This window comes from Crocuta crocuta, unplaced genomic scaffold (assembly GCF_008692635.1).
Source record: "Crocuta crocuta isolate KB4526 unplaced genomic scaffold, BGI_CrCroc_1.0 scaffold138, whole genome shotgun sequence".
Taxonomy (NCBI): Eukaryota; Metazoa; Chordata; class Mammalia; order Carnivora; family Hyaenidae; genus Crocuta; species Crocuta crocuta.
Window position 1 is genome coordinate 3,097,107 of NW_027532585.1, and position 25,204 is coordinate 3,122,310.

At 42.4% G+C, this 25,204-nt stretch overlaps 1 non-coding gene across 1 annotated transcript; it reads right to left on the reverse strand.

Moving 5' to 3' along the window:
- Positions 1 to 450: 450 nt before the first annotated feature.
- LOC144244310 (U6 spliceosomal RNA) lies at positions 451 to 555 on the reverse strand. Its single transcript, XR_013338914.1, has one exon. It is a non-coding gene; the product is annotated as a U6 spliceosomal RNA (small nuclear RNA).
- Between the last annotated feature and the right edge of the window lie 24,649 nt (positions 556 to 25,204).

Below are 25,204 nucleotides of genomic sequence, written 5' to 3' on the forward strand. Positions count from 1 at the left end.
TATTTCTACTCATAGCTTTATTTTTTTTGTTTTTCTTTTTAAATTTTTAAAGTTTTTTTAATAGTTTATTGTCAAGTTGGTTTCCATGTAACACCCAGTGCTCATCCCCACATGTTCCCTCCTCCATGGCCATCACCCTGCTTCCCCTCTCCCTCACCCCCATCTGCCCTCAGTCTGTTCTCGGCATTCAAGAGTCTCTCATGGTTTGCCTCCTTCCCTCTCCCCCACTATTTTTCCCCTTCTTCTCCCCCACAGTCCTCCGTTAAGTTCCTCCTAATCCTCCTATACGTGCAAACATATGGTATCTGTCCATCTCTGCCTGATTTATTTCGCTCAGCATAACACCCTCAAGTTCCATCCATGTTGCTACACATGGTCAGATTTCATTCTTTCTCATTGCCATGTAGTATTCCATTGTACAGATGAACCACATCTTCTTGATCCATTCATAAAAACATGGAATGCTTCACGAATTTGTGTGTCATCCTTGCACAGGGGCCATGCTAATCTTCTCTGTATTGTTCCAATTTTGGTATATGTGCTGCCGAAGCGAGCTACTCATAGCTTTATTATTCTCTTTGCTCTGCTTGTTTTGGAGTTATTTTGCTCTTTTTGTCTAAGTTCTTGAGGTAGGAATTTAGATTATTGACTTGAGACTTTACCTTTTTCTTACTAATATATGTATTTTAGTACTATAAAATTCCCTCTCAATACTGCTTTAGCTGTGTGCCCACATTTTGATATATTGTATTTTTCATTTTCATTTAATTCGATCTGTTTTTTTATTTCTTTTGAGACTTCCTCTTTTGCCTGTGAGTTATTTAGAAGTGTGTTGTTTAGTTTTTAAGTGTTTGGAGATTTCCTGTAATCTTTTTTGTTATTGATTTCTAGTTTGATTTCATTGTGGTTGGCAAACACATCCTGTATGATTTAATTCTTTTAAATTCAAGGAGGTTTGTTTTATGGCCCAAAGTAAGGTCTATCTTGGTATATGTTCTGTAGACACTAAAAAAGAATGTATATTCTGTCATTATTAGGTGGAGGGTTCTATAGATGTCAATTAGATTCTGTTGACTAGTGTTGTTGAGTTCTTCTTCTGTAGTCTTGCTGACTTTCTGTCTGCCCAGTTGTTCAATCAGTTGTTGAGAGAGGGGTCCTGAAATCTAACTATAATTGTGGATTTGTTCATTTCTCTGTCTAGTTTATTAGTTTTTGCTCATATATTTTGTCACTGTCTTGTGTAGTACATACACATTTAGGATTGCTATGTGCTCTTGGTCATTATATCATGTTCTTTGTGGTAATTTTCTTTGCTCTGATGTCTACTTTATCTAATAGTCATATGGCAACTTCCATTTCCTTTTTTTACTCCCATTTCCTTTTAATTAATATTTGCACTATATTTTTCCCATCCTTTTACTTTTAACCTGTCTGTATTGTTATACTTGAAGTGAATTTCATGGAAACAGTAGATAGATGGATAATATTTTGAATCTACTCTGCCAATCTCTATCTTTTAATTGGTATGTTAGATCATTTATGTTTAATGCAATTATCGATATGCTAAGGCTAAGTCTGTCATTTAATGTTTTTGTTGTCTGTTTATCTTTTTTTTCTTTTTTCCTGCATTCCTGTGAGTTACTTGAATATTCTTTAGAATTGCATTTTTACTTATCTGTAGTATTGAACATATCTCTTTATTTAGCTTTTTTATTGGTTCTATCTATAGATATTATATACACATAACTTATTACAGTATATCATTATTATTATCTTACCAGTTCGTGTGAGATATAGAAACTTCACTTTCTTTATGTCCCTTTATCCTCTTTCATTTATAATATAATTGTTTTCAATATTTCTTCTGCATACATTTAGAATCACACTGATAGTGTTAAAACTTTTGCTTCAAACTTCAAAAGGAATTTAGATAATTCAAGAGAAGGAAAGTTTATTGTATTTACCCATATTTTTGCTTATCATGTCCTTTCATTCTTCCTGATGTTCTAAGGTTTTTGTTTTGTTTTTTAAAAATTTTTCTGTTTAGAGAAATTTCTTTAGCTATTCATTTGAATAAGTCTTCTGGGGACAAATTCTTAGTTTTCCTTTATTTGAGAAGGACTTTATTTCCCTTTCATTTTTTTCTTTTTATTTATTTATTTAATTTTATTTTTATTTTCTTTTTTTTTTTATAAATAGTTTATTGTCAAGTTGGTTTCCAACAACACCCAGTGCTCATTCCCACAAGTGCCCTCCTCCATGCCCATCACCCCCCCCGCCCAAAACCCATCATTCCTCAGTTCTCAGCATTCAAGAGTCTCTCATGGTTTGCTTCCTCCTTCTCCCCCCCATTTCCCCCCTTCTTCTCCTCCACTTTCCTCCGTTAAATTCCTCCTAACCCTCCTGTACGTACAAACATATGGTATCTGTCCTTCTCTGCCTGACTTATTTCGCTCAGCATAACACCCTCAAGTTCCATCCATGTTGCTACACATGGTCAGATTTCATTCTTTCTCATTGCCATGTAGTATTCCATTGTATAGATAAACCACATCTTCTTGATCCATTCGTCCATTGATGGACACTTAGGCTTTTTCCATGTTTTGGCTATTGTGGAGAGTGCTGCTATGAACATTGGGGTACGTGTGCTCCTATATTCCTATATCCCTTGGGTAAATTCCTAGCAGTGCTATTGCTGGGTCATACGGGAGTTCTATTGTTACTTTTTTGAGGAAACTCAACACTGTTTTTCCAGAGGGGCTGCACCAGTTTACATTCCCACCAACAGTGTTCCCTTTCATTTCTAAAGGATATTTTTGCTGGGTATAGGATTCTAGGTCAACAGTTCTTTCACCACCCGAAAATTATTACTCCACTTCATGCTGGCCTTCACAGTTTTTGATGAGAAATCCAATGTCATTTTAATTGTTTTCTCCTAAAGATAAGGTGCCATTTTTCCTCTGGTTGCTTTTAAGAATTTTTTCTTTGTCTTTAGTTTTAAAAAGTTTAATTATAATGTATCTTCTTGTGAATTTCTTTGGGTTTATCCTGTTTTGGGGTTCACTCCTCTTCTTAAATTGGCAGGTTTATACCTCTTGCTAAATTTGGGAAGTTTTCAACTGTTATTTCGTTGAGTACCTTTTAAGCCCCTCCCTCTTTCTCCTTTCCTCTGGTACTCTGCTCCCTCTTTTTTGTTTGTTTACTTTCTTTCCCTTGTTCAGATTGGGTGATTTCTTTTGTTCTGTCATTCAATTCACTGACTCTTTCCTCTGCCTCCCATTTGGTTATTAAGGCCATCCACTGAGCTTTTATTTCAGTTACTGTATTTTTTAGTTCCAAAATTTCTGATTCTTCTTTACATATTCTTTTTCTTTGCTGAGGCTTTCTATCTTTTTGTATGCTTCAGGTTACTTGTTTATGCATTTTTATCATAACTGCTTTTAAATTGTTAAGTCTCATAGATCTTACATTCCTGTCTTCTTGGTGTTGGTGTCTATTGATTTTTTTTTTTTTCATTTGGTTTGAGTTCTTCCTGGGTCTTGGTATGATGAGTGATTTTTGCCTGAAACCTGGACATTTTTGAATTGTTGTAAGATGCTCTTATGTAAACCTTTTGTTTTGGCTGAATTTTTCAGACACCTCTTCAGTAGGGAAGTTGTAGTGCTGCTTTGTTCCTGTCAGGTGGAGGTAGAATCTAGGTTTCCTATGTGGCATTTGTTGACATCAGAGGTGTGTGTGGAGGTGCTCCTTGTTACTTCTGATTAAGAGTTCTGGCTACCCATGTGGTCTTCACTGACATGGCAGCAGTAGGGTTTCATTACCACTCTGCAGGGATGGAATAAAAGCTCTGGCTCCCTACTTGGTCTTCTCTGATAGTGACTGGATATGGGTTTTTGGGCATCTTGGTATAGTCTCATGAGGATGGAATTCTAGGCTCCACACTTGGCCTTTGCTGGCATCAGTAGAAACAGGACCACAATTTTTATTGTAGTGTTTAATTGGAGTAGAGTTATTATTGGCTAAAAGTGTTTTGTCTTGCTGGCCTGACCTGGTTCTTTCCAGACCCTTTAGCTAGTGTGTGTTGGCATTTCTGTGTTCTTGTCTTCTTCATTCCATATGTGGAATATATGAAGCAAAAAGAAACCCCGGGGAACTCATAATATCATTTCTTGGATACTGAGGTCTCTAGCCCATCTACCTTCTTCCCTTTACCTTTTAGTCTAATTATGTGAATTTTATATATAATGTTATAATGTTTAGGGTTTTTAGTAGTATATACTGGAAGACACAGGGAAAAACGTATCTATTCCATCTTCCTAGAAATGGAAGTATACTCTGGACTTATGGAAATGTGTATTATATTTTAGGTTCTAATCCAGTACTATGTTCTTTTTTGCTCAGAGTTTTCTGGCTATAGTGGAAGTGGCTTTCCTTTTTGCAGCAGGATCCACCTGAGTTGCTTCAATGGCCAGGGAAGGAAGGAACCTCATCTCATGGAGGGGCCAGGCCTCCATTTCAGTGTAGATGGAGAGGTTTAGCTTCTTTCAAATCCTTCTTCCATCTGGCAGCTTGAGTAGAGGCCTTCCTTGAAGCCATTTCTGTGGCTCCCCCAATAGTTTTCCTACATAAATTGGAGGTAGGCTAATTAACTGATTGTAGGGCAAAGGCACCAGACTCCTGTCTCTCCTCCCTAGAGACTTGATCTTGCCCATTTGATTGTGACAATTCTTCCTCCCATCTTAGCTCGTGAGGAAATGGGATACAGCTAAGGTGATCACTTATCTGGGGTGACAGCAAGTAAACATGAAAAATGTGCTGAGGAACACAAGAGGACAGTGATCAGAAAGGCTTTTTCTTTCAACCTAAATCATGATGTTTTGGGCGTCGGCTAGAGTTTTCCAAGTTATTTATAACTGTCCATCCCTGTTAGGGGATATATGTTTTATCTAAAAATAGGTAGTCTTTCCTAATCAGATGATAAATGTGTGTGTCCCAAATGGAAGCCCCATAGTTAGCCACCTCATTACAGAAGTTCAGGTGAATAATGGAAATATTACCAGCATGACAGTGGATCAGATGCTTTAAGATACTCAGTGTTTGGAAGTTAGGGCTCTCTGAGTTCTTTGGTGGAAGCGCCTTCATGTTAGTAGAGGTACCCTTACAAGCCAAGTCCTTTTAGAATGATAGTCAAAGTACTTCTTCTTTCTAGCAGCTAATGATTGTGTGTGTGGGTCATTACGTAGTGTTCCTTTGGAGTTTATGTTGCATACAGCCGGCATCTTGCTCTTTATCTCCAATCCTTCTTGAGGGATCCCGATAGGGCATCTCAGCCCAGGCTTAGTGGGTGTCTAGTACTCATTTCTTCTTCACACAATGGGAAATTCAGAGTGTTAGAGCTGGCAGGAACCTAATTATTGCTTCTCAATCCTGTTTGCTATTTAAAAATATCTGGAAAAATAAAAAACACTAACACCCATCTCTAGAGATTCTGACTTTTTACACAAGCTTGATAAAGTAGATAGTGTTATTATTTCCACTTACCAGACATAGACCATGAGGCCTGGGCTAATAAGTTTCTCTCAGACTCCATAGTTACCCATGGAGAAGCAGGATTTGAGTCCAAGTGGTCTGAGTTTGGAGCTATAGTGGGTTATAATAACACACTATCTGGAAGTGGGCCTTGACACACATGGTTACCTTCTGCTATGCCAGGGATTCTTCAGTTAGAATCACCTGGGGGAGATTTTGACAAACATGGACACCTAGATCCCATCCTCTGAGATTCTGGTCTGGGATGGGACCAGTGCATTGATGGGTTTTTAAATATCTCCAGGTAATTTTAGTGGGCATCCAGTGTCAAGAACTGCTGTCCAACCTCGATCATTTGGACCACCTACCACATTTTAGAATTAGACCCCAATGCCCAGAGGTGGAAGTGAGCCAGGGTAGTGCCAAGACTCCTATGCTGCTCAATTTTCTACATAGAAGAGGCTTCTGGCTGAATAAGGCCCTTGTATTTTTATTTATTTACTTTTGAGGGTTATATTTTTATTAAACATATATTTTTAACCAGTTGAGGACATTGCAAGGTAGGGAAATTTTACATGGAGGTCCAGATTTCAGAATTGACTAGAAATGTCAAAGCATCTAGTAACACTTGGCTGGAGCTGAGCATTAGCTGATGCCTTGTGGCAGGGTTGTCCTGAGCAGTTAGACCCATCCCACTGCCTTCCTGACACTCCTATCACTGGCAGCCAAGGGCGATGGAGTTTACAAGCACCGTATTCCTCTCATGCCATCTTTCATCATGAAGAGTTGCTCTTCTAGATTGCAAACACCTTAAGGTTTTCAATCTGGGGGCAACTCTGTTCTCTAAGGACATTTGGCAGTGCCTGGAGATCTGTTTGGTTGTCACTGGTGGGAGTGGGGTGGGGACACAGCACTACTAGCTTCTAGTGGGTAGAGGCCAGAGAGGCTGCTAACCATCTTACAACAAACAGGACAGTTTCTACAACTAAGAATTATCTGGCCTCGAAGGTCAGTAGTACTGAGGTCGAGAAACTGCCGTAAGAATAGTGTCTGTGCCTCTTGCTCACCTCTGAATCCCCAGCCTGGCTGGTGGCACACAGTAGGCAGTCAATTAAATGTCAGCTGGTGGCCTGACTGATATCAGACTGTTGGCTTTTCCTCTGCTCCCACTGGGTTTCTACCTAATGCACTGTTGCTTTGCTCTGTGTGCACCATATGGCCCTGCAATAAATGAGTGAGTCAATAAAAAGCCTGCCATATGCGAAGTAAGTGATCTTATGAATGAAATCCAGAGCAGGGACACAATTATTTCATCTGAAGAAAGAGACTAATTAAACACTCGATTGCAGCAAGCACATTTGTTGGGAGAACTGAAGACATTCTGCTACAGGAAGACATATTGCTCATTCCTAAAGAAGGGTAATAGGGAGGAAGTCTTAATCATGCTTTTAATGATCAAAGGTGTCTTTAGAATCAATCCTTTCATTAACTGGGTGAAGAACGATTCTGACCTAGTGGGACATTTCAGGAGGCATAAATTAATTATAAATTGCTGCAAACGATCTGCCTGGTATCTAGCTCCTATACCTTTGCTGGAAAGGGTAGGAGGAAATTCGGTTAAGGCTCTGAGAGAACTAATATTAAATAACCATACCAGCTGGGGTATGCTGAATTAAGGCTTCATGTCACCCTTTTGGTGACCACTTGGTAATGAGGTCCAAGCTGAACTTAGCCTGGCTACTGCTGTATCTGGCCTTGCAGCTACGTCCAGAATAAGGTGACAAATTTGTTTGGGACTGTCTCAATTTTAGCACTGAAAATCCCGTGTTGCGGAAAATCCCTTCCCAGGCTGTGAAAAGTTCCAAATTTCAGTGATGAGTATAGAAGATTGTGGGAAAAGTACAGAAACCATACTATGGCCTAAAATATAGGGCTGAAAGCAATACTGTTTTTAGTGTCACCTGGATATGGAATAGGTGGTAATTTGCCTTCTGTAGATGCTGTGGCTGTTTTTGCCCCTGACTGATGGTGTTGGCAACCATGGGCAGCCCTTTGAAGGTGCCATTTGTTCATCCTTGCTCACCCAGGACTCGTTTTCCCCATGTATTCAATTCAATAGAGATAATAAGGTACCTCCCTCCACTCCCCAGAGACTTGTAATGAGTGTCAAATGAGACAATGCCATCAAATGCCTACTGAAGAGCTTGGTTCAGAGTAAGTGACCAACAAATGTGAACTCCCATTAATAAAATAATTGTATCACAATGATTATTGTTCATTACTATTATTACTACTAATGTAGTCTGCTGAGTGGGTGTGGTCAGACAGGGATGGGATGGGATAACACAAGTCTTTGCCCTGAGCATCTTTTTTGTAAGCACCAGGTCTTTTGTGGATGCACGGGGCGGGGCGGGGGGAGGATTTCTGTTGTATGTGGCACAGAGACACGGAACAATTGATTGCCTTGGACCATGCTCTCCGGTGGCCTGAAATCCAGGCACCTAGGTAGAGACTTTTAGGGGTAGGGGTGGGAAATAGGGAGGCCATTTGGGGTCCCCAAAACCCAAATTTAGAGTGATGATGAACTTTCTCAGCGTTTTCTGTAGAGAAGTCCTTTCCATGAGTTGTGATTTCGGTGTCATACGTACTGTGAAACTATTACCACAATCAAGAAAATAAACACATCCTTCATGCCCACAGCTTGTAGTCTCTCATTCCCTAACCTAAGGCCATGAAGATTTTCTTCTCTGTTTTCATCCAGAAGTTTATTGCTTAACGTTTTACACTTAGGTCTATGATCCATTGCGAATTGAACTGCAAAGTGTGGATCAAGGGTCATGTTTCTGCACCATTTGTTGATAGCATTACCTGAGCTCCTTTCACAAAACTTAATTGCTCATATATATGTGGTCATTTTCTCAACTCTCTATTACATTGATCTCTTTGTCTGTTTTGATGCACGCACAACACTGTCAGGACTATTATAGCTAAAAATTTTTTTTTAATGTTTATTTTTCAAAGAGAGAGAGAGACAGAGTGTGAGTGGGGGAGGGGTAGAGAGAGAGGGAGACATAGAATCTGAAGCAGGCACCAGGTTCTGAGCTGTCATCACAGAGCTTGATGTGGGGCTTGAACTCATGAGCCGTGAGATCATGACCTGAGCTATAGTCAGACATTTAACCGACTGAGTCACCCAGGTGCCCCAAGACTATTGTAGCTTTATAATCAGTCTCCAATGTTGTTCCTCCTTTTCAATGTACCCTCTGATACAGTATTAAATAGAAGTGATGAGTTGGCATCCTTGCCTTGTTCCTGATCTCAGGGAGAAAGGCATTCAGTTTGTTTTTTTTTAAAATGGAAGATGTTAGCTGTAGGCTTTTTGAAGATGCCCTTTATAAGGCTGAAGAGGTTACCCTATTCCTAGTTCACTGAGAGTTTTTATGAAGAATGGATGTTGGATTCTGTCAAATGCTTTTCCCAGATCTGTTGAGATAATCACATGGTTTTCCTATTTTTAATTTATTAGTATATAGTGAATTATATTGATTGATTTTTGAATGTGAAATCAATATTGCATTTCTAGGATAAATTCTGTTTGGTGACAATGTATGTTATTATTTTTAAAGTTTATTTATTTTGAGAGAGAGGGAGGGGCACAGAGAGGGAGATAGAATCCCAAGCAGGCTCTGTACTGGCAGTGTGGACACTTAAACGGGGCTCCAACTCATGAAATGCAAGATCATGACCTGAGCTGAAATCAAGAGTCATGTGCTTAACCGAGTGAGCCACCAAAGTACCCCTGAATGTATATTATTTTTACATATTGTTGGATTTGATTTGATGAAATTCTCTTTAGACTTTTTGCATCTATATTCATGAGGATTATTCTTTATCTTTTTGTGATATCTGTCAGTCTTTGGTATTGGAGTGATTCTGGCCTCAGAGAGTAAGTTGGGAAGTATTCTCTTATCTTGAATTTTCTGGAAAACTTGTACAGTATTGGTATTATGTCTTTCTTAAATGTTTAGTAGAATTCACCAGTGAAACCTTCTGGGTCAGGAGTTTTGTGTATTGTTAAAAAAAATTTTTTTTAAGATTTTATTTTGAAGTAATCTCTACACCTAATGCAGGGCTTGAACTCACGACCCTGAGATTAAGAGTTGCTCACTCTACTGACTGAGCCAGCCAGGTGCCCCTCTTTGTGTATAGTTTTTAAACTATAAATTAAATTTCTTTAATAAGTAAAGGGCTATTCAGGTATTTACTGCTTCTTGAGTGAGCTTTGGTAGTTTGTATTTTTCAAGGAATTTTTCCATTTACTTAAGTTACCAAGTTTTATTGGCATAAAGTTGGTCATAATATCCTGTTTATTATAATTTTATTAACTGTAGAGTCTATAATATTCTCATTCCTAATGTTGGTAATTTGTGTCTGCTTGTGTGCTCTCTCTCTCTCTCTTTTTTCCCCTGATCAGTCTGCTTAGAATTAGCAATTTCACTGATGTTCTTTAAGAATCAGCTTTGGGTTTTATTCATTTTCTCTGTTGTTTTTCTGTTTACTCTTTCACTTATTTTTGATCTTTCTGATTTCTGATATTTCTACTTACCTTAGGTTTGATTTGCTTTTCTTCACTTAGTTTTTTAAGGTGGAAGTTGAGGCCATTGATTTGAGACCTTTCTTCTTTTCTAATATGTTTTTTAGTGCTATAAATCCTCTCCTACACACTGCATTAGTGGCATCTAACAAATTTTTCAAATAGATTTCATTTTAATTCACTTCAAAATACTTTCTTTTTCCTTTATTTTCTTTGACCTATGGGTTATTTAGAAATGTGTCATGTAGTCTCTAAACATTTGAAGACTTTCCAGAGATCTTTTTGTTACGGATTTTTAATTAAATTCTGTTGTGGAAGAAGAATATACTTTGTATGACTTGAATTTTTAATTTACTGAAACTTGCTTTATGGACCAGAATCTTGGTAAGTATTCTGCATGCGCATGAAAGGAATGTGTGTTCTGCTATTACAAAGTCTTCTGTAAATATCAATTAGGTCAAGTTGATTGATTTTGTTCAGTGTTTTATATCCTTATTGATATATTGCCTACTTTTTCTATCAATCATTGAGAGAGGGGTATTGAATATCTCATTATATATTTAAATATCTTACTATATTTGAAACATTATTTCTCCTTTCAGTTCTTCTTTTTTTATTCATGTATTTTGAAACTCTGTTCTTAAGGCCATAAACACTTAGGATCGTTATATCCACCTGATGAATAGCTCCATTTATCATTATGAAACAGTGTTTGTAATTCCTGGTGATATTCTTTGCTCTTAAATGCAATTTGTCTGATATGAATATAACCAACCTGATCCATGGAAACTGAGATAAATTTTGCTTTGTTATACGTCTCCAAGTTTGTGATAGTTATGCAGCAATAGAAATCAGTACACAGGGTATAGAGTTCTAGGATGGAGATTTTTCTCTCTGCACTTTAAAGATGTGATCCCACTCTCTTCTTGCTTGCGTTACTTCCGATAAAAATTCCGCTGTCATCCTTCTTCTTTTGTTTCTGTGTATGTAATATGTCTTTGGAAAAACTCTGGCTGCTTTTAAGGTTTTTTTGTTTGTTTGTTTTTATTTTTTTTTTAAATGTTTTATTTATTTCTAGGAGAGAGAGACAGCGTGAGCAGGGGAGGGTCAGAGAGAGGGGGAGTCACAGACTGAAACAGGCTCCAGGCTCTGAGCTGGCAGTCAGCACAGAGCCCAACGCGGGGCTCGAACCCACGAACCGCGAGGTCATGACCTGAGCGAAAGTCGGAAAGTCAGATGCTTAACCGACTAAGCCACCCAGGCACCCCATAAGGTTTTTTTTTTTTAATTAAAAAACATTTTTTAAAGTTTATTTCAAGAGAGACAGAACAAACAGGAAAGGGGCAGAGAGAGAGGGAGAGAGAAAATCCCAAGCAGGCTCTGCACCATCAGCCTGGAGCCTGATGTGGGGCTTGAACTCATGATCTATGAGACTACGAGCTGAGCTGAAACCAAGAGTTGGACCCTTAACCGACTGAGCCATCCAGGCACCTCTAAGGTTTTTTTTTTTTTAAATAAATTATTTTGAGTAACTTAACTTCCATGTGTCTTGGGATCATTTCTTCAAATGTCTGGTGTCTAGGTGCATTGAGCTTCTTGATCTGTGGGCTTATAGTTTTCATTAAATTTGGAAAACTTTCAGCAATGATTTCTTCAAATATTTTTTCCCGTGGTCCTAGTCCTCCTGTCTCTTCTCCTTTGGGGACTCAGTTACACATATATTAGGTGGCTCAAAGTCATCTCACAATTCCCTGATACTTTGTTCATTTAAACAATTTTTTCTCTATTTTCGTTTTGGAGAGATTTTATTGCTATGTCCTAAAGTTTGCAAATCTTTTCTTCTGTGACGTTTAGTCTTCCATCATCCCATTGAGTATTTTTAATCTCAGACATTACAGTTTTAATCTCTTGGGTTCAGTCTTTTTTTTTTTTTTTTAACATCTTCCATTGCTCTCCTTAACTTTTCAAATGTGTGAATTACAATTTAATACTATTTTAACATTCTTGTCTGGTAGTTCTAATACCTGTGTCAGTTCTGGGTAAATTTCAACTGACTTTTTCCTCATCATGGCTATTATTATTTTTATTATTTTTAAAGTTTGTTTATTTTGAGAGAGATAGAGAGTGAGCAGGGGATGGGGCAGAGAGAGGGAGAGAGAGAGAGAATCCCAAGCAGGCTCTGCACTGTCAGCACAGAGCCTGGCGTGGGGCTTGATCTAATAATTGTGAGATCATTATGTGAGCTGAAATCAAGAGTTGGACACTTAACTGATGAGTCATCCAGAAACCTTGTTATTTTTATTTTTTTAATTTGAGAGAGAGAGGGCAGGGGAAAGGCGCAGTGGGAGAGAGAGAAAATCTAAAGGCATGGAGTCTCACTCAGGGCTCCACGTGGGGCTCCATTCCATGACCCTGGGGTCATGACTTGAGCTGAAATCAATAGTTGGACACTCAACTGACTGAACCCCAGGTGCCCTGATCATGGCTGTTTTTTTTCTGTTTCTTTGCACGCCTGGTAATTTTTCATTGGATTCCTTGACTTTTACCTTTTTTACTCTGGATGTTTTTATTTCCTTGTAAATATTTTTGAGTGTTGGTATGGGATGTATTTACATTACTTGGAAACAACTGATCCTTTTGAATCTTTTAAGATCTGTTAGGTAGGACCAGAGCTGTGTATAGGTTAGGGTTAATTATTACCCACCACTGAAATAAGGATCTTGCCCTGTGAATTATGAGGTTTTCTAGTCTGATGGTACAGGAACTTTCTGGTCCTCTTGAGTGCTGTGTATTTTTCCTTCTTATGCTTTTAGGTAATTCATTCTCCAGTCTCGGGTAGTTTCCTCACATGCTGTGCTAATAAGTACTCTGCTGAATATTCCTAGAGGACCCTCTGCAGGTTTTTAGTCTTTTCTCTAAAGGTCTCTCTTTTCTGACACTTTGTCCTGTGAACCTTAGCCACTTTATCTCCCTGGACTCCCATTCCTGTCTCCTCAACTCAGGGCTTCTCCTGGGTACTGCCCAGATTCTCCCTTTTAGTTTCACAATCCGGAAACTCTGCCAGGGTAGCAAACTGGCCACTGTGGGTTTATCTGGTCTGTATCTGACTCTCGGACCACAGTCTTTCACTCTGATAATCTCTTGAAAACTGTTGTTTCAAACATTGTTGTCCAGTTTTTTAGTTTCAGGCAGTAAGGTATATCTGGTCCTTCTACCTTGGCTGGAAGCAGAAGTCCAAACCTTCTGGTTTATTGCTCAGATTCTACCTACATTCTGGTTTAAACTCACTGTTGTGGTTGCAAGAATTAGAGCATTTTGCTATTTTTCCTTTTTTTTTTTTTTTTCTTTTTTAAAGATTTTATTTTCAAGGGGCGCCTGGGTGGCTCAGTTGGCTAAGCATCCGACTTCGGCTCAGGCCATGATCTCACAGTCTGTGAGTTCAAGCCCCACATCAGGCTCTGTGCTGACAGCTCAGAGTCTGGAGTCTGCTTCAGATTCTGTGTCTCCCTTTCTCTCTGCCCCTCTCCTGCTTGCTCTCCCTCTCTCTCTCTCTCTCTCAAAAATAAATAAACATTAAAAAAAAAGATTTTATTTTCAAGTAATCTCTACACCCAACATGGGGCTTGAACTTAGAATCCTAAGATCAGGAGTCACATTCTCTACAAACTGAGCCAACCAGGAGCCCCACTACTTTCGTCTTCTTATCTAGTCTGCTTTCTCACAATGTTTTGGTGACCTCTATGCTTTCCCCTTAATTCTGTGACTTAGTAAATTCTATTTATACTCACTAATCTTGATTGACTTTCATCCTCTAATGTAATAAATTTCTTTTCTGACCAGTAGTATCTGACATATACACAATGCATTTCTTCTTCACCCTCACATCCATCAACCAAGGAATGGCAGTACTTCCCTGCTGCCATCAACTGAATTGTGTCCCTCTAACATCATATATTCAAGTCCTAACATCTAGTGTGACGGTATTTGGAGGTGGGGCTTCTGGAAGGCAATTAGATTTAAATGAGGTCATGAAAGTGGGAACTTTATGATGGGATTAGTCTCCTTATGACAAGAGCTCCCTCTTTCCAGATGTACACACGAAGGAAATGCTATATGATGACATGTTTGAGAAGGTGGCTGTCTGCAAGCCTGGAAGGGCTCTGACAAACCAAACCAAACCCTACTGGGCCTTGATCTTGGACCTTCCAGCCTCCAGAACTGTGAGAAAATAAATTTCTCTAGTTAAAGCCACCCAGCCTATGGTGTTTTGTTATGGTTACCTTAGGAGACCCACCATCTTTATGCAAACATTTGCTCTTTCTCTTCCTATCTTCTTACTCAGGCTGCCATCTTCAGGTTTTTTCTCCCATTCAAGCTATTTATAACCTGTGATCTGGTGTGTTTCTTCCTCTCTCTCTCTCTCTCTCTCTCTTTTTAACCTTTGCACTATTCTAGGGTAAGCCTTCCTGGTCTAACAGCCTTTTTCTTTCTGGCTCTCTACACATGCACATTCCCCCCATGTGTTTAGCTTTATCATTGTAAGTAATTGTAATATTCCTTTAAGTAGAAGTACCATAACTTACCAGATTAGATCAAGGTTTATTCGATTCAAACCTATAGAAATGTAACCTGATATTGGGTTTCCCTTTGTTCAGGGGACCTGGGTCTGTTTTGGTCCCTACCTGGTCCTCCAATTAATATAGCTTAGCCCCTTCACTGGTTTCCATGAGAAATACAAGCAGACCAAGTACTTTTTGGTCTTGTTTACTAAAGATCTGAGGGCCTAGGCAGGGGTCACATTGCACAGTGCAGAGTCTTTACTTGAAAAATCTTCATTAACCATAACCTCCTCTCCATAGAAGACCCCCATCTCCAACTTTGACCTTCCCCATCCCATACACAGTGTTCAGCCTTCTTTCTTAGTTTCCCCAGAAATGCAAATTTCTCAACTTGTTATTCAGGGCAAGTCACTTTGCCCCAGTAACTTCATTAAGTGAAACTCAGTAAAACAGAGTCCTCCAGGTATGGGATTTGTCCCCTGGCTCCCCCCGGGTGGATACAAAGCATAGGGGGTTACAAATAACATCTCTCAAAGCACTCTCCACACTAGGCTGTATAAGGGATGGGAAGAAAAGTGGTGAGTACAGCACAAGGCTTGCTATGGGCTCCTTGCTTCTCTCTTGGGCTGAAACTTAGTCTGAACCTTCCTGGGATGCCCTGTCCATGAGTACCAATGGTACCCAACGCAACCCGAGGTCTGTCAAGGTGGGATACTGACTCACCTTTGAAGGTATTGGCAGGTCTTGGCTTTTGGCATACAGGAAGGGAAAATGTGGATGAATGGGTGCTTTTGTGGCAATGCATAAACTTGGAATAGGACTCATGATGCCACAATATTGCCAAGGCAGGTGTGTCTCAGCTCAGGGGAGCTGAGGCGCCTGCTTGTCTTGGAGAGGCAGTTGCTGTAGACTGAATGCATCCTTCTTTCTTTCTGTCTTCTGGGAAAACCAGCGTCTTAATGGTGCTGGACTCCTACTATTCATGGCCAGTTACTGGAATTTCTGGGTTGAAGAAATCTGGATCAGACTGGCCTAAGCTACAGGGATTTATGGCTCGTGTTGCTGGGAAGGGCTCTGTGACAACTCATGGAGTTGGTAAAGAGCTACAGCAACCAGGTTTGGGGCTGAAATTTTACTCAAACCAGCTGTGATTTGTTCTTATCCCATGTATGTCTGCATTTTATCCCACGCTTCATAAATTCTCTCCAACTGAAAACAGACCCCTTTCTCCATGCTTCAGGGTGGGTAGCCAATGGCACTCACCTCCCATCTCCATGTTTCAGGGGGAGACTTTTTGGTTCAGTGTGGGGATTCTCTGGACCAATCCCAGCCAGGAGAATTGAATACTGTGATGCATCACAAGTCTCGGATGTGGAGGTAAATTGCAGAAGAGGGGAGATTGGAAAGCTTGTATGTCAGAGAAACATACTTTTCTGTGCTATAGCAAGTGGGGCCCACTCCTTCCTGCATCTAAGAAGTCCACCAGTATGGCTGCTCATACTGGTGACTCAGTTTTGAATGGATGTCTCTGTAGACTCTGTACTCAATTCCGGATCATCAAATTTCACTTACCTTGCTTAAATTCAGGTGTGATTCTAACCTTTTTGAAACTCTTTTCTAGAAATTATATTGAAATGAATGCAATCATATGATCCATCACACATTACCACAAACTAGCATCTTTCTACCCCCTTGTATAAAGCTGTTAAATCTCTAGGTATACATTTCATACAATGTGTGTGCGTATGATCAAGCATGTCTAATTTGAACTACTTGTGGGATGAGCAGTCTGGATTAGAAAAACATCTGAATCCTAATTTATAGTTTTAAATATTTCAAGTTCCTGAGTTACTGATTAGGGTGCTAACTACAGACAAATGGTAGCACTCTGGATGGTTTAGGTAGAAATGACTGAGGGAAATCTGGCTAGCTCACAGAACGGTTGGGATGGCTGAAGAGAGTCCTAAGTCTACACTCCAGGAACAACTTCTAAAACCACACTGTAGAACTCAGCTACCCAGGAGGCTGCTGCCTCTCCATGATCAGAGAACTGCTGAACAGGGACACCATTGGCCACAGCTCATGCCCCAGGACTGTCCCATCTCTGCTATGATCTGTCAGCAGGATGGATGCATTGCGCCTCTCTCTCCCCGTGTAACTCCTTCCCTAGTAAACGCTTCATGCAAGCACTTTTTCCTCCATGCAACTTAGTTCCATCAAGATCTTGTGCAAGTACACAACACATGACTGTTGGACCGAAGTCACACCTGAAACTTGAGCTGCCGGGGAATTAGGAAAGCTTCCTGTGAGTGTACCTCTGTGCAGCACAAGGGGGTTGTGGGTCGGAACAGATGTTGAATAAGCATCTTCTCTGGATTCCCCATAACGCCTCATCTAGAGAATGTGCTTGATGAATATTGGTTCAATATTGGTGTGTGTGCATGTGTGGGTGTACCCACATGCTCACTGTCGACTGAATGTGCCCACGCAGAAGTCATGTTAAATTCTAATGCTCAGTGTGATGGTATCTGGAAGTGGGGTCTTTGGGAGGTGGCTAGGTCATAAGGGTGGACCCACATGAATGGGATTAGTGCCTTATAAAAGAGACCCGGAGGCTCGCTGGCTCCTCCCACCATGTGAGGCTACAGTGAGAGGATGGTCGTTTATGAACCACAGGGCTCTCCCCACACACTGGATCTGCTGGCCTCTTGATCTTGGACTTCTCAACCTCTTCTGTCATTTGTAAGCCACCCAGTCTATTTTTGTGATAGCAGCCTGAATGGAGTAAGACAGTGTGTCAATAAGGACAGGAAGTGCTGGACTGAGCATCAGCTGACCCAAATTTTGAGGAAGTTCCCTACCCTGTCTGGGCAGCACTTTATCTGTCAGATTACAGGATCCAGCAAAAGGGTCTCGAAGGTCCTTTCCAGTTTGGATAGTCTGTGATCCTCTGAATTCTTTCATGATAACTGAGATCCAGTGAAGGAAATCAGTGAAGTCAGTCAAAAAAGCTTTTGCTTTTGCTATGCTGATGCCTGCCTATTTCCCTAAAAGGATGTGAGGAAATGAGTAATCTTTAGATGTTTTCACATTATATATACACACTCCATGTACATCTTTGCCCAAGGGAGAGTGGTTATTCTTTTAAGTCCTTAGCACCCTAGAAAAGCCAGGGAAATTCCCTTCTGTCACTAATGCCTCCTATTACAGAACCATTCTGGTTTTGAGGATCAGAATATCTTGTGCCTGTAAGCTGGATAAAATATGTAAAGAAAATAAGTCTTAGGGGCACGGTGTAACACGTGCCTCGAGTGATCTCGCAGTAGAAATTTAATTTTGTTTCTAGTTATTTGGGGTTATAGGTAGGATTATATCTCTCATGGAGAGAAAGTCATTAAGCAAGAAAGGGGCCTCTTAATCCTTCTCCCGATTTTAATGAGACACTGTAAAATGCCTTTTGATGGCAAATGGCAAGTAGCAACTGGGTGTGATTAATGGGCTTCCTTAGAAAGTTTGCTGTGGTACCATGTACCCAGTTACTCACAAGCATAATCCTGTCTGACTGCCCTGGGGGCAGAAATGGGCAGAGGTGTTATGGTCTCTCTTCAATGGCAGGCTGACAAGTGAGAACCTGGACATGGCATATGGGATAGGTCCTTAGACATCAGTCTCAAAGTATTAGAAGAGGCCCCAAGGAGAATTTCCAAGGGACATTTTATATGCCAGAAACAGAGCATATGGGTATGTCTCTCCTTCGTTAGAGGTCAGAACTTCAAACCTGCTAGAATGGTATGAGAAAGCCAGTCTCTCTTTTCCCTCCCTCCCTCCCTGTGCCAGTAGCTGAGGAGACAGAGGTGTATAAGATGCAGTTCCTGTCTGCAAGAAGCCCAAAGAAGAAGAGTGACATGCGTGTTGCCCTCATCAGTTATTGGGGCATAACAAGAACTTCAAGATCTCAGTTGGAGAATAAGTGCTTATTTAGCTCACATGTCTGTGAATTAGCTAGAAGTTGGTTGAGGTAGGCTTGACATGTAGGTCCTCCTCATGACGTGGGGAGCAGTTCACCAGGGCAAGCAGAAACACACCAGGCTTCTTAAGGCCTAGGCTTGGGTTGGGCATGCTGTCACCTTTACTGCATTCTATCGATCAAAGCAAGTCACATGACTCAGTTTTGAAAAACCAAAGGGTGGTAAGTATGCTCTGCCTCGATGCGGACAATTCTGAAGTCATATGACAAAGGGCGTTGGCACAGAGTGGGGTAAAAAACCGGGGACAAGAGTGCAGTCTATCACAATGAAACAATTGGAGCGATAAAGCATTTGTATTAGGGTACTTCCTGTTGTAAGTATCAGAAACAGTCTGCAGACAAAGCCCAAGTGCATGTAGCTGGCATGTGTGGGAGCTGACTGTGCATGGCTGGGTCCAGAGGCTCAGCCCTGAACCTGTTGTCAAGGCTCTGTCTCTCATCCTCTTCGCCTGTTTTCTGGTGTGTTGGCTTAATCTTGCAGATGGCGTCTTTAATGCAGTTGGATAAGATAGCTCTAGCAGTTTCAGGCTTTCGCTGTCTTTACTGTTGCCACCTAGTGAGTCTTACAGAAGGCTTTGATTGGCCCATGTTAGGCCATGTCCTCATTTGTGATCCAGTAATGTGACCAAGAGAGATGGAGAATTCTGATTGGCTAGTCTGTGTCACATGTCCAGCTTTGCATTAAAGGGACTGAAGGATTTGTGCCTCGCAAGCCAGGCACAAATAAATTAGGGGAAGGCAGGTTTTTCACAAGAACAGGGTGTTTTCACCAGATGGCAGAGGAAGGGGTGGTGGGCACAAGTGAGCATCAGATGTACAGGGTCCAGTGGGGGCAAAAAGAAGGGAACAAAACAAAATTAAAAAAAATTTTTTTTAATGTTTATTTTTGAGAGAGAGAGAGAGACAGAATGTGAGCCAGGGAGGGGCAGAGAGAGAAGGAGACAGAATCCGAGGCAGGCTTTAGGCTCTGAGCTGTCAGCACAGAGCCTGATGTGGGGCTCACGAACCAAGAGATCATGACCTGAGCTGAAGTCAGATGCTTAACTGACTGAGCCATCCAGGCGCCCCTAAACAACCCTGCTATCGATGGCAGACCCATCCCACTGCCTTTAGTGGTGTTTAGGAACAGCACAAGGACCAGGGATAAGTTTGGGGCAATAGGTCATCAACAGGAAAGAGCATTGGTGTAGCAGGCAAAAGACTAGGGTTTCTGACTCAGCTCCACCACCCAATTAGGGTTAACATAGACTGTGCCAACCAGGTTAAGACAGACACCGCGTACCCAGGTGATTTGTAAGATCCCTTCCTGTTTCTGTGCTTTGTGACTCTGTCATTGACCTTGATCAAAGGATGAGCTGGAATATCTCAAGGGTGACTTTTTAAAAAAATATAATTTATTGTCACAATGACTTTCATACAACACCCAGTGCTCATCTCAACCAGTGCCCTCCTCAATGTCCGTCTCCCATTTTCTCCTCTCCCCCACCCCCATCCATTCTCAGTTTATTCTCTGTATTTAAGAGTCTCTTATGGTTTGCCTCCCTCCCTCTCTGTAACTATTTTTCTCCCTTCCCTTCTCTCATGGTCTTCTGTTAAGTTTCTTAAGATCCACATATAAGTGAAAACATAGGCTATCTGTCCTTCTCTGACTGACTTATTTCATTCATCATACCTTCCAGTTCCGTTCACGTTGCTCCAAATGTCAAGATTTTATTCTTTCTCATTGCCAAGTAGTATTCCATTGTATATATGAACCACATCATCTTTATCCATTCATCAGTTGATGGACATTTAGGCTCTTTCCATATTTTGGCTATTGTTGAAAGTGCTGCTATGAACATTGTGGTACATGTGTCCCTATGCGTCAGCACTCCTGTGTCCCTTGGGTAAATTCCTAGCAGTGCTGTTGCTGGGTCATAGGGGAGTTCTATTGTTAGTTTCCTGAGGAACCTCCACACTGTTTTCCAGAGGGGCTGCACAAGTTTGCATTCCTACTAACAATGTAGGAGAGTGCCCATTTCTCCACATCCTGGCCAGCATCTGTAGATTCCTGTAGATTTTTCATTTTAGCCACTCTGACCGGCGTGAGGTGGTATCTCAGTGTGGCCTTGATTTGTATTTCTCAAGGGTGACTTTCCTACCTCAACCATGCGAATAGATGCCAGGCGTGGGGCTGCCAAGACTGAAGATAGTACCTGTGTTATTGCCTGTTCTGATGCAGCTTTTTGGCTTTCAGAGTGGGCATTGGCCTTTGGTGAGGAACCATGGGATGCATGCAAATGATTTAGCTCTAAGCTTTATTGAGCACCACAGTCAGTGTGCCTGGTACTTGGGCAGAGGACTGGCATTGCAGGTTCACATGGCAAACATGATCTGTGCTTTCAGAAACAAGTCAAGGCTTGGGTGGTCACTTAGCCTCTTTGAGTGTCAGTCTCCTCATCTGTAAAGTGGGGAGGATTTCTATCCTGCTAGTATCACAGGGTTGTTATTAAGGTTGGTTTATAGAAAAGTAAATGTGTGGCAGTATTTTGTAGAGCTATCGTACACCTGCAAGGATTATACTAAGATGGGATAATTATTTAATTGATTCCATATGTTCCTTAGTGATACTCTCAGGCTTGCCAGGGAGCATCCAACAAATGACTACATGGGGACCCAGAGATACACAGAAGCACTGTGACATAGGGAGGCCACATGGCATGTCCGAGAGAGAACATGATCTCATGATCTCAGATCTGTGAACCTGACCTGGAGCCCCTTTAGTGGAAAGGTCTAAAGGTAAGATTAGGCCCCTGAGTAGCAGTAAAAGGTGTTTCTAGTATTTCTTGGGCATAAGCCGCCTCAGCCTGTCTGTGGGGAGTGTGTGATAAGGGAGGAGGGGCCATGGCACAATGATGATTCTCTCCTAGGACCTCCACGCCCTCAGCCTCCTCCCCTGATCTTGTCTCTTACATGACATTTCCTTTTCCCCTTCTGCCTTTCGTTAAAATCCTGAAGGTCTGGCCCTTTAAATAGCACCTCTGCCCCACCAGCGGGCAAGACACAACAGTGGCTGCCTCCGAGCACCTTGGCCAGACTAAGTTTATCAGAGCCGCTCACATCCTTGAGCTCTACCCCTGGCTAGGGTTGGGGCAGGAGGCTTCAGCCTGCAGTGTGGGGCCCTGCAGTGGAAGTGCTGGGGGCAGAATAAGGGCACTGGCCCCTTTGGGGTTGGGCTAGAAGAAGCCATGTGGTACAGAACCCACATTACACCTGCTTCCATGAGGGACTTGGAGGACTTACAGTAAAAACACATCTGTGGGTAGCGAGGGGCACATAAATACAGGGTAAAAAACACTATACGGGGGCATCTGGGTGGCTCTGTCAGTTGAGTGTTTGACTTCAGGTCCGGTCATGATCTCACGTTCCGGGTTCGAGCCCTGCATCGGGCTCTGTGCTGACAGCTTGGAGCCTGAAGCCTGCTTCGGGATTCTGTGTCTCCCTCTCTCTCTACCCCTCCCCCACTCACAGTCTGACTCTCAAAAGAAGAAAAGAAACAACTTTATAAAAAACTATACGGATAAGGAGAGACAGTAGCAGAAACAGAAATGAAGCGATTATCTGCAATCGAGGTCTAAATTTGGCCCTGGACTTCATGGCATCTGAGACAAAGACAGAAATATGATGGGTCTCTTCACTGAAAGAAATGACATGTTTAGCGAAGGCATTTTCCCTCTGGCACAAGGTTCTAGGAGGATTTTATCATCTGGGTCCTTACATAAAGGATACTGAGTAACAGAAATGCAGCACATACGTACCCTTGATCTTGAGCTCATGAGCAGACCTCATGAGCTGATGCGTTTTTGAACTTTATTTTCATATCTGTTTCCTCATAGACTATAGGCTGTGTGTAGACAGCAGTCTGGTTTGTCTTGTTGATTTCTGGGTCTCTGCATGGGACAGAGGTCTCCAAGTTTGTTATTAGGATTTAATAAGTAGCATCTTAGGGGAAAGGCAAGTATTTTGTGAGTCGAGGGCCGTCCAAGCCAAACCTGCAATGTCAGTGGAAGGCAGGGGACGGTCCCCTGGGCAAAGGAGCATCTTAGTGAAGACCTACAGGACTAACAGGAATTAGATAAAAGGGCGAGAGGAGAAATCGGTCAGGAAGGGAGAACAGCAAATGTGAAGACCTGAGAGACAATGCCACTTAGTGAAAGAGGCCAGTCATGGGCTCAGCNTAAACAGGAGACAGGAGGTGGGCTCTTCCCTATAGGCAATGGGGAGTCCCTGAAGGGTTGGGCAGGATCACTCGGTCACATGTCCCTCTAGGTGTCTGGCTCAGCTCTCTCTAGGCTCCGAATGAGAAGATCAAGAAGACAGGCACCCAGGATTGAGCTCTCTGGCAAGAGCCTCAAATGCACATTCTAGCCCGACTGTCAGCTCCCTGAGGGAGGCACCCTGGCCGTCGTGTTCACCATATGCTGCAGTTAGACATTCCCCTGCCTAAGGTCTGATCCAACTGAGAAAGAGTTCAGAAGAGTCAGCAGATGGAAGCCTGTGTGAAGGTGGTATTTGCAAATGTGGCTTGGGCTGATTTCCCAGAGACAGGTGGCACGGGCGGTGGTGAGGGCATGCCCCTTAGAAACTGTCACATAGAGGAAATGGAGCAGACAACCAGGGAGGGGGCTGGGCTCTGCATGGCCTCTTTTTCTTTCCAAACTCAGAGAGCAGCTCGTTTTTTCCCTCCTCTCTGGGGGAGGAGTATGGAGGCACAAGTGTTTGCTCATGGAGCACCTTCCACAGGGAAGGAGACATCAGAAGCAGGAAAAGCATTGCCCTGTCCCTCAGCATGGTCGCTTGCACATCGTGGGCACTCAGTAAACTCTTACTCAAAACTGGATGGGTACCTTGTGTGCACTGCATGTTAGAAAAAGTCTTGTCCCTTACCTACCTGTCAGAAGGCAGTCATGCCCTGTGTTTAAAACTACTACCACCACCAGACCAGTGCTTGCTCTCTGTTCTTCCCCTGAGGAAGGCCACCTGCCCTCAACCCCCTGGCTCTGGGGCTTTTTGTCATTAGGCCCCCTGGGTTCCACTGTCCAGCCTGCATCCTTGGACGTGGTGGACGCCCGTGTCTGTGTTGCTGTCCCTTATGTGTAGCAGTTGGCCTGGTGTGGCTCATGAGTAACCTGCCATCTCCTGGGTGTGCGTGTGCTAAGGCCTGCCCGCTCTCCAAACTGGCCACAGGAATCCCCATGGGCCTGTTAGGAAGGGGACTTAGGCCAGCTCAGGTTACGGTGGCTGGACAATATCCCGTGGTGGCCTGTGGATTTGCAGAAGGAGGGTGTGGACTCATTAATATTCATGTCCTTGAATTAATCCCCGGATTGAAATCCCTGAACCAAATCCAAAATTTTCCCTTCCAATCTCTCCAAAGTAGGAAGTTGAGCAGAGAGAGAAGAGAGAAAACCCCATAAACCAGGAAATGAGGACTAAGCCTTGCGTCAGGGACTTGGTAGGACCAGCTGGGGAAAGGGTCCTTCCTGTGTCAATGGCCAGCAGCTGGGAGCAGCCCTGGGCTCCTCCTGGTCTCAGGCGTTTGCAGCAGGAGTTGCCTGTACTGGCCCCTCTTGGGTGAGATGGGTTCTGATACCATCTTCCCTACTGATTGCTCAGAAGGAAAGGAGAGGCGCTGGGGACGAGAGAAATTCTCTCTACTTCTCTCCCCACAGGATTATAGAATGAGAGTACATTTGTTTCCTATTGCTGCTTGTAATGAATTATCCCAACCTAGAGGCTTAAAGCAACCCACATTCATTCTCCTACTGCCCTGGAGGTCCGCAGTCCTGATATCAAGGTGTGGGCATGGCTGCATTCCTTCCAGGGGCTCCTGGGAGAGAATTTGCTTCCTTGCCTTTTCAGCTTCTGGAGGCTGCCTGCTTTTCTCCACTCTCCACCCCTCCCTGTATCCTGCATGTCCACAGGGCAACACTTCCCAGCTCCTCTCGGCTTCCATCATCACCCCACCATCTCCATAATCTCTCTCTTGCCCCCTTCTTAGGAGGACCTGTGGGAGTACATCCGGCCCATCTGGATAAATCTCCCCATCTCAAGATCCTTGACTTGATCACATCCTCAAAGTCCCTTCTTACCATGTAAGGGAACATAGTCATGGGTTCTGTGGAGGAGGACATGGACATCTTTAGGGGACCCTTAGTTGGCCTACCACAGTGGGCATCTGGCTCCGTGTTTTCCAAATGAGTGAGCCATGGGGCTCAGCACCCTAGGGCTTGCAGGGGCCAGCTTGGATGCCCGGCCACCTTCAATCATGAGAAGCTGTATTTTTTTCTCTGGTGTTTACTGGGGTTCCATGGAAGGTTTTATCTGAAGATAAGGTTTGAAAACTGCTGATTTAATCTGATCTCTTTAGAATGAGGCCCAGAGAGGGCAGGTGATTCACCTAATAATGAGCAGGTGAAAAATGGCAGATTCAATGCTAAACTCTGGTCCCCTGAC